Source organism: Triticum aestivum, chromosome 5A, assembly GCF_018294505.1.
Source record: "Triticum aestivum cultivar Chinese Spring chromosome 5A, IWGSC CS RefSeq v2.1, whole genome shotgun sequence".
Taxonomy (NCBI): Eukaryota; Viridiplantae; Streptophyta; class Magnoliopsida; order Poales; family Poaceae; genus Triticum; species Triticum aestivum.
The window spans coordinates 43019700-43028974 of record NC_057806.1 but is presented as its reverse complement, the minus strand read 5'-3'; positions in this window follow the sequence as shown (position 1 = coordinate 43028974).

The window sequence follows — 9275 nt, the reverse complement described above, 5'->3', positions numbered from 1 at the left end:
AATACTTTGTACATGAAAGTTGCTCAGAACGACAAGACGAATTCAAATACGCAGTCCGCTCGTCCGCCACACATCCCTAGCATAGTAAACATGCAACATTTCACCACCGGTTCATCTGTCCGGAAACAGGAAACACCGGGAATACTTTCCCAGATGTTTCCCCTCTTCGTCGGTATCACCTAGTACTACGTTAGGCCACCCCTAGCACCGCGTATTGCCATGTTATGCTTTGTGATGCTTTGTTTGCTCCGTATTTACTATTTCTTCCCCCCTCTTCTTCACCGACGACCCTTCTTCCTGTGCAACAAAGCTTCCAAGCAAGCCCCCCCTGATTAACCCGACATCGCCTATTCCTTCTCTCTACTACTTGCATTAGAGTAGTGTAGCATGTTACTGCTTTCCGTTAATCCTATTCTGATGCATAGCCTATCTTTGCTACTACTATTGTTACCTTTACCTACAATCCTGAATACTTAGTATAGGATGCTAGTATTCCATCAGTGGCCCTACTTTCTTGTCCGTCTGCCATGCTATACTACCAGGCCATGATCACTCGGGAGTTGATGACGGGTATATACTTATATACATAATGATGATACATGTGGAGACTAAAGTCGGGTCGGCTCATTGAGTACCTACGGTTGATTCACGGATTGGGGGCTGAAAGGACATACTTTCCCGATGGACCTCTGTGTGGATCTTTGTGGTGGAGCGACATGGCAGGTTGAGACCACCTAGGAGAGAGGTGGGCCTGGCCTTGGTCGACGTCCGCGGTTACATCAATTAACACGTTTAACAAGATCTTGGTATTTGATCTGAGTCTGGCCACTGGCCTATACGCACTAATCAACTACACGGGAACAGTTATGGGCACTCGACGTCGTGGTATCAGCCGAAGCATTCTTGACGTCAGCGACTGAGCGGCGCGCGCTGGATTGGACTGGAATGCCTGCTCTTGTATTAGGGAGGCTAGGTCTGCTTACCGACCGTGTACGCAACGTGCAAGTGTGCAATGGGCGATGGGCCCAGACCCCTGCGCGCATAGGATTTAGACCGGCGTGCTGACCTCTCTGTTGTGCCTAGGTAGGGCTGCAACATGTTGATTTTCCGAGGCCGGCTTGACCCAGGAAAGTGTGTCCGGCCGAAGGGATCAAGTGTGTTGGGTAATGTGGTGCACCCCTGCAGGGAAGTTTATCTATTTGAATAGCCGTGTCCCTCAGTAAAAGGATGACCCAGAGTTGTACCTTGACCTTATGACAACTAGAACCGGATACTTAATAAAACACACCCTTCCAAGTGCCAGATAGAACCCGGTGATCGCTCTCTCACAGGGCAACGAGGAGAGGATCACTGGGTAGGATTATGCTATACGATGATACTTGGTGAACTTACCATCTACTATCTTCTATATGCTTCAAGATGGAGGCTGCCAGAAGCGTAGTCTTTGATAGGACTAGCTATCCCTTCTTATTCTGGCATTCTGTAGTTCAGTCCATAGATACTACCCATTTCATTGATACCAATGCACATGTAGTGTAGATCCTTGCTTGCGAGTACTTTGGATGAGTACTCACGATTGCTTTGCTCCCCCTTTTCCGCTTTTCCTTTCCTCTCGGTTGTCGCAACCAGATGCTAGAGCCCAGGAGCCAGACGCCATCATCGACAACGACTCCTACTACATCGTAGGGCCTACTACTATGTGCAGGCCGCCGACGACGACCAGGAGTAGTTTAGGAGGATCCCAGGCAGGAGGCCTACGCCTCTTTCGATCTGTATCCTAGTTTGTGCTAGCAATCTTATGGCAACTTGTTTAACTTATGTCTGTACTCAGATATTATTTGCTTCCGCTGACTCTTGTGTATTCGAGCTTATGTAGTCATGCCCTCGAAGCCCATGGCTTGTAATATAAAGCTTGTATTATTTTAATTTGTGTCTAGAGTTGTGTTGTGATATCTTCCCGTGGGTCCTTGATCTTGATCGTACACATTTGCGGGTATGAATAGTGTACAGTCAAATTGAGGGCGTCACACTGCGTACGGTGGTGTTGAGTTCTTGAAGGGATCTCTTTTAGGGATTGAGAAGTTTGCAATTTTCCAGATGAAAAAAGACTCGGCTCGGAAAGGATCTGCATCAGCGTCACCGGTCCAGATTTTACAATTCGTAAGATGTGAGTTAGAGAAGAATTAGGGTTATGATCTGTTCGTAACCACGAGTCACCAACGTAAGTTGCCGAGATGAACAGAAGTGGTTCCGCCGCAGTCGAAGATCAGTAGCTTATTTCTTATGACAGAACTAAATCCCGAAGTGACATCAGGATCATACTGCTACTGTTATGTCCCATTGAACCAACAATAGCACGAAGCACCGTACGTCAACAAGAATATATTTGGACGTGGATGATCCTCGACCGCAACAACCAGAGGAGGAGTCAAACCCGCCTGGGTCGACCTGCCATGCTTCCGCTGCTGCGATTCAACCATGGCCGGTGCGCCGGTCCGCTGTCATGCCCTCTACCGGCGCACCAAGCCACTGCTGCGGCCTTGCCTGGAGCCGCCTCCATCTTGCGTTGTCTCCGGCCGCCTCCGCTGTCTCGCCCTTGGGCCGGCCACAACTGTCTTGCCTCGCTCCATCTCGCCGAGCGCCCCGCCTCAAATTCGTTGGCAGAACCGCCATGGGCGCCAAGCTATCACATAGATGCATTGGCCTCATGACTAAGTCCTCACACTAAAAACATCTTCCATGACAATTCCACGACAGTTGGCGTCCACTGTGGGTTATCAGAAACTTACCACCACTAGTAGTTAGATCAGCAGCGGCAAGCACTGGTATCAGCCCACCACTCGTAATTTGGCCACAGATTTGGCCCACGTTAGCCATGGTAGGAGGTATACTAGTGGCGGGCACCTACCTTTGCCCCTCAAACATGTAGCTATTTTGTTTAATTTCATGTATTTCTTAGATATTTTAGTGTGTTATTTTTTTGTGACCATGGTATTGTATGGAAAATGGTTTGAATTTTGTAGGTTTCGATATTTTATATATTTTCTTTATATTTTTAATATTTTTTTATTTAGTTGGATATATTTCAATTTTGATATGCAACTATAATTTAAAATTAATTTTGAAAGAGTAGAAGAAAGATCATAAATAGGATATTTAGGTCTAATTAAACACAAGTTGGCTACTTTTAAATATGCAAAATTGTTTCTTGAATTAAAAAACATGTTGTCTGGCACCTTTGAAACTTTGCATGGTGTCATTACATGACATGTAGAGTATGTGGTTAAAATTTTAAGAATATTTGAAAGTGATATGATGTATGTTTGTTTACAAACTGAAGACAGCCGCGAGGCACGGCACATACCCAATTAATGAACATGTAATTATTATTTGCATATATGTCCTAAATACATACTCAAGAACTCAAATGCTATGTTTTCGTCATTATTTGGACATTTTGTAATGTACATGTAGTTCAAATTTGATTTATGTCCATTAAATAACTAGAAATGTATTAAATGCCATTAATATTCATAAACCTAAAATAGTCCCAAAATTAACCATGAAATGTCCAAATTTTAATAATCTTTATGGCATTCATCCTTGAATCCAACCAATGTCCTTAAGGAATCACCTATTGAATCTTCCTTCTAATATATATCAATGAAAGGATTAGTCCATAGGGATTGTCATTAATTACCAAAATTACACTTAGGTGCTATGTCCGCCACTAGTGGCATGTTAGCACTGGCAGACGCCCTCCACAAACCCGCTCGCCATTGGTGTGCCTTTTGCACCCGCCACTGTTGGCATGTTTTTGCAGCAGTGAGACCATTGTGAAAGAAAAATAAAATATCTCAAACTAAAGGATATGAGAGGGGCCATGCACCAAATCCAAGGAACATGAAAACATTAGCACATAAAAAACATTTGGAAGATATGGTCACCTTGGAGATGAAGTGAGATGGTTCATGAGCAAGGGCCCAGTTTTGAGGAAGGCCCTAAGAAGGAGAAGATAGGGGAAGCCACACACGGAAAAGCATACATTATATTTGGGTGGGCATTATTCAGGCCCGATGACACCAAATATAGGAAGATCTAAACTATTATAAATGTAAAAGGGTCATGGTTCCTGATGCGGCTTGAAACCGCGTCGATATTTCCCCAAAGAGGAAGGATGATGTGGCACATTTATGGTAGGTATTTTCCTTAGTTACGAAACCAAGGTATCAATCCAGTAGGAGAACCAAGCAACACTATGTAATCGGTATCTGCACACAAAGAACAAATCCTCGCAACCCAACGCGTAAGAGGGGTTGTCAATCCCTCCTTGGTAAAAAGATAGATTAATTTGTATGAGTTTGGGCAAATAGATCTGAAGAAAACACGAAATAAAACAAATAAAGAAAAAGTGCAACAAGGTATTTTTTGGGTTTTGGAATAATAGATATGAAAATAAATACGAGAAAAGATAGACCGGAAAGCAAATATGATAAAAGATAGACCTGGGGGTCATAGATTTTTACTAGTGGCTTCTCTCGAGAAAATAGCATACAGTGGGTAAACAAATTACTGTTGGGCAATTGATATAAGATCGAATAATTATGACAATATCCAAGGCAATGATCAATATATAGGCATTACGTCCAAGATTAGTAGACCGAAACGATTCTACATCTACTACTATTACTGCACACATTGACTGCTATCCAGCATGCATCTAGTGTATTAAGTTCATGGAGAAACGGAGTAATGCAATAAGAACGATGACATTATATAGACAAGATCTATTCATGTAGGAATAGACCCCATCTTGTTATCCTTAATAGCAATGATACATATGTGTCTCGCTACCCCTTCTGTCATTGGGTGAGGACACCGTAAGGTCGAACCCATCACAAAGCACCTCTTCCCATGGCAAGAAAAATCGATCTTGTTGGCCTAACTAAACCAAAGATTCAAAGAAGAAATACGAGGCTATAAATAATCATGCATATAAGAGATCAAAGAAACTCAAATAATATTCATGGATATAGATCTGATCATAAACTCAAAGTTCATCGGATCCCAACAAACACACCGCAAAAGGTTCATCAAATAGATCTCCAAGAGACCATTGTATTGAGAATCAAAAAGAGAGAAGAAGCCATCTAGCTACTGCGTACGGACCTGTAGGTCTATAATGAACTACTCACGCATCATCGGAGAGGCACCAATGGTAAAAGGATTGGGCTACCTTGCTGCACTTTTGTTACTACTATCGTTACTTGCTCGTTACAAATTATCTTGCTATCAAACTACTCGTTACTTATAATTTCAGTGCTTGCAGAGAATACCTTGCTGAAAATCACTTGTCATTTCCTTCTGCTCCTCGTTGGGTTCGACACTCTTACTTATCGAAAGGACTACGATTGATCCCCTATACTTGTGGGTCATCAGTGTCTTGTGGGCCCCACAGGCCTCCCCCCAGGTGCTTCCTTGGCTCCCAAGTTGTCTTCTGGTCCAAAAAAATCTCCCAAAAGTTTCGCTGCGTTTGGACTCCGTTTGATAGAGATATTTTGCGAAGTAAAAAACAAGCAAAAAACAACAACTGGCACTAGGCACTATGTCAATAGGTTAGTCCAAAAAAATGACATAAAATTGCTATAAAATGATTGTAAAACATTCAAACATGATAATATAACAACATGAAACAATCAAAAATTATAGATACATTGGAGACGTATCAGTTCCTAACTTCCTCGCCTCGTTTTCATAGATGCCAAAGACCTTCGGGGGAGGGAGGGAAGTGAAGGATGAAAGAAGCCGAGTAGAGGGAGTGAATGGGTGACTACAAATATTTAATTTTATTAGTTGATTTCAGATATTGTGTAATCACTAGTTCTCTAGAGGTGCAACTACGTCGATCACTCTATGTGTAGGAGGTAACTAGCTAACATCGTTGAGAAGTAAGCCAGCCTAATTACTCCAATATAAGAAATACTATGAGGTGGAAAGGAATAACCAAAGGGGAAGAGAGACAATGATCTATCCCGAAATTCGCATCCTTGGAGGGATGTCAGTCTCCTTGGAGAGGAGGATGTCAACTAAAGCACCTCACAACACAAAATGTATCCTTCTTCTCCTTGAGCCTCAGCCAACAAATGCCCAAGCCCAATAGCCTTAAAGGTGGCTTCCAACCTTCACAACCTCCGGGGCACGCAAGTGGAATGCTCACAGTGACACTGACCTCTTAGGAGTCTCCAACTTCCAAGAGCAACAAGATCAAGGGAGGCTTGGAAAGTTTCTCAAATGCTTATGTCAAATTGGGGGAAAGCTTGGATCTCAAATGGGGAATATTTTCCTCTCTTTTCCCTCTCAAATCCACACCTTAGATTTAAAGATTTGCTCAAATGGAAGCTTAGGGGAGTGGGGACTAGCTTGGGGAGCTTAGATAGTCAAAGAGGTACCACCTCCAAGAATAAGAATGCTACATATATGTTAGGCCAAAACTAATTGTTTTGCGAAAAAGTTGTATATTGATTACTTTTGATCCGGCTTCAGATGTAGATAGCATGCTTATCCCCCAGAGGTGACCCTGAGCTATCGAACTCATGGAAAGAATTCCTAATTGAAAGGTGATCTCAAAATTTCTCATCATAGCTAGAAGTTCCAATTCCCCGGACCGAAATCACATAGTTTTAAGAGATAAACAATAATAGAAAAATAGGTGGACACCTGGTCGAAATGTTTGACTTCGATCAAATAGTTTGACTTTTGTAGACCGGCGCCAGAGGGAAGATTTGTGGGTTGACTTATATAAGCTCCTTTCTTCTTCCTTGAGAAGGGGGTGAATCCAACACATTCTCACCATTGATCCAGAAACTTCAGAGCTTGACTCCTCCCTCTCTAGCCACCCAATCCATCCCATATTTAAGAGAGATATAGCAAGAGGAACACTTGATCTACAAATCCACTAAAGAAAAACTCGAGTTCGTCATTCCCCATGAGATCCTAGCTAATCTTGTTACTCTTGGGTTCGTGTGGAACCCTAGATGGTTGGTGTTTCCTAGGAGCTTCCATTCATGTGGTTGTGCACCGGGCTCATTTGTGAGGGTTTAGAGCTCTCCCCGAGAGCTACCCCTAGTGAGAGGGAGTTTTTCAAGATTCTCGGAGACATAAGGGGATGCATTCGTTGTTCCTCACCTCTCCAACGGAGATTAGCACACCCTCAAGTATGTGGACTTCAAATTAGATCTTCGTCTACATCACTTCTGGCTATCTCTTAACCCTAGCTTTACTTGTTGTTTTTTACTTGCTTGTTTGTTCCCTTTGTAGCTTGCGAACTTGTTGTAACACATCGTATTGAGTGTATCATCTAATTGCAAATCTAGTGAACTTACATTTCCACACTAGCCTCTAAAGGCAACTAAGAAAAAGATCAATTTTGTAGTCGCCTATTCACCCCCGCCCCCTCTAGTGAATTTCACGAGCATCTTTGATCCTTCATATCCTCTCTTACTTAAACAGGGCATAAGGTCCTTTCGTTCGTTTATCCTTCGTCCAACCCTGTACGCGCTCCCTCTCTCTCACTGTTTTGATTTTTTCTCTCATCTTCGTTCTTTTTCACCGGATTCCCTTGAAAACTGCCTCAACTCTTATTTACTCATAAGCCAATAAGTGCTTACCAAATAAAATCCTATTTTGTTTACATAATCAAATTAATACGAACAAGTAAACCACGTGTCAACCTACTACAAGATTTATGCCCCCGTTGCAACGCACGTGTAATTATCTTAGTTTCCACAAAAGTATGGTTATGCGCATCCAAGAATGCAAAGAGCGGAGGAGGATTAACATCCGTGCTTTGTTTTCCTTTTTGTTACTCCCTCCGTCCCATAATATAAGAACGTTTTTGACACGTTCTTATATTATAGGACGGAGGGAGTATTTCTTTTCTTTCTCCGCCTGCGGGCCCATGCATATATGCGGTTTGTTTCTCCTTGCAAGCATCCTTTTACTGAACCTATTTGTGTCGGTACCTCACCCTGCAAGCGTTGATCAAAAGTAGAAAAGCACGACCTGCCCAAAATAGATCACTATTCACTTGCTGTCCTCTTCTTTGTCTCAAGGTCCAGCCCTTGCTCGCTCTTGGTTGCCAAACTGTTGGAAAGTGCCCGACCAAAGAAAGTAATGGTACCGTCACTGCGAACCACCTCCACTCGCTCAGGGAGATGAACCACCATAGCTAATGACACGTCAAAAGAAAGAATGAAAGAAAGAGAACAATACTATCCTGTCTCCATTATTCAAGTGAGACATATCTATGTGCCAGCCAACAAGCAATTAGAAAACTTTGATGGAAAAAAACAATGAGAAAACTCCAAAGATTGTGATTATCCATTTATTTAGGGGATCTATGTGCAAGGTGAGGCCAGTCACATGCGATGCACATGCCTAATTATTGGGGAAGGTGCTACCAAATCATTCATAGGGCTGCATGCTAAAGGTGAAAGAGAAGCAACCTCCCAGTTGACCTCTCTCATGAGCCGAGATGCTGCCATGTCAAGAAGCGTCTGCGTGACACTAGATTTGTTTCGGCTCAACCAAAGCAGCTCCACATTTTTTTTTCCTTTCTCTTTTCCCCCTCCTTTGATTTATTCCCCTTCCTTTTACTTTTTTTTGCATATTTGAGCCCTATCTACCATGCAATTTTTGGCTATATTTTTATAAATCAGTAAAGGATGATGCATCCATAAAAAAAAGAGTAAATTAAAGGATGATGCACCAGGGATTGCATCATGGGGTCTGGGGTCAGATGACCGAGGATCTGACTTTTCCTTGTAAATAATGAATGGCATGGAGCTCGACACAAGCAACACTGATACTGTTTCTTGGATCTTGACCTGGCATTCATGATCTGCATTCTGATTTTAAAGGTGTTTACATATATGCCCTCAACTCAAACTACCACCATAATGTAAAAGTTTAATGTCTTGACCTGATCTGGTGTCCTGGAGAACTCCTGCTGTCATCCTCTCAAACTCAAATGATGAGAAAGTCAAACTATATGCACCTAGCCTGAACTTGCCAACACTTTTCTTGACTTGACTTGTGCCTACTGCTACTTAATCATCTGGTATCACCATCACTGGTAATATTCTTCTATGCTCTCTCGCTAATTTTTATATGCGTCGTAATCCCCATCTGTCCAATCCTCTTCAAGTATACGATACATAATCCAGAGGCAAGAATTGGCCTCCTAAATTACGCGTTTACAACCGCGATAAAACTAA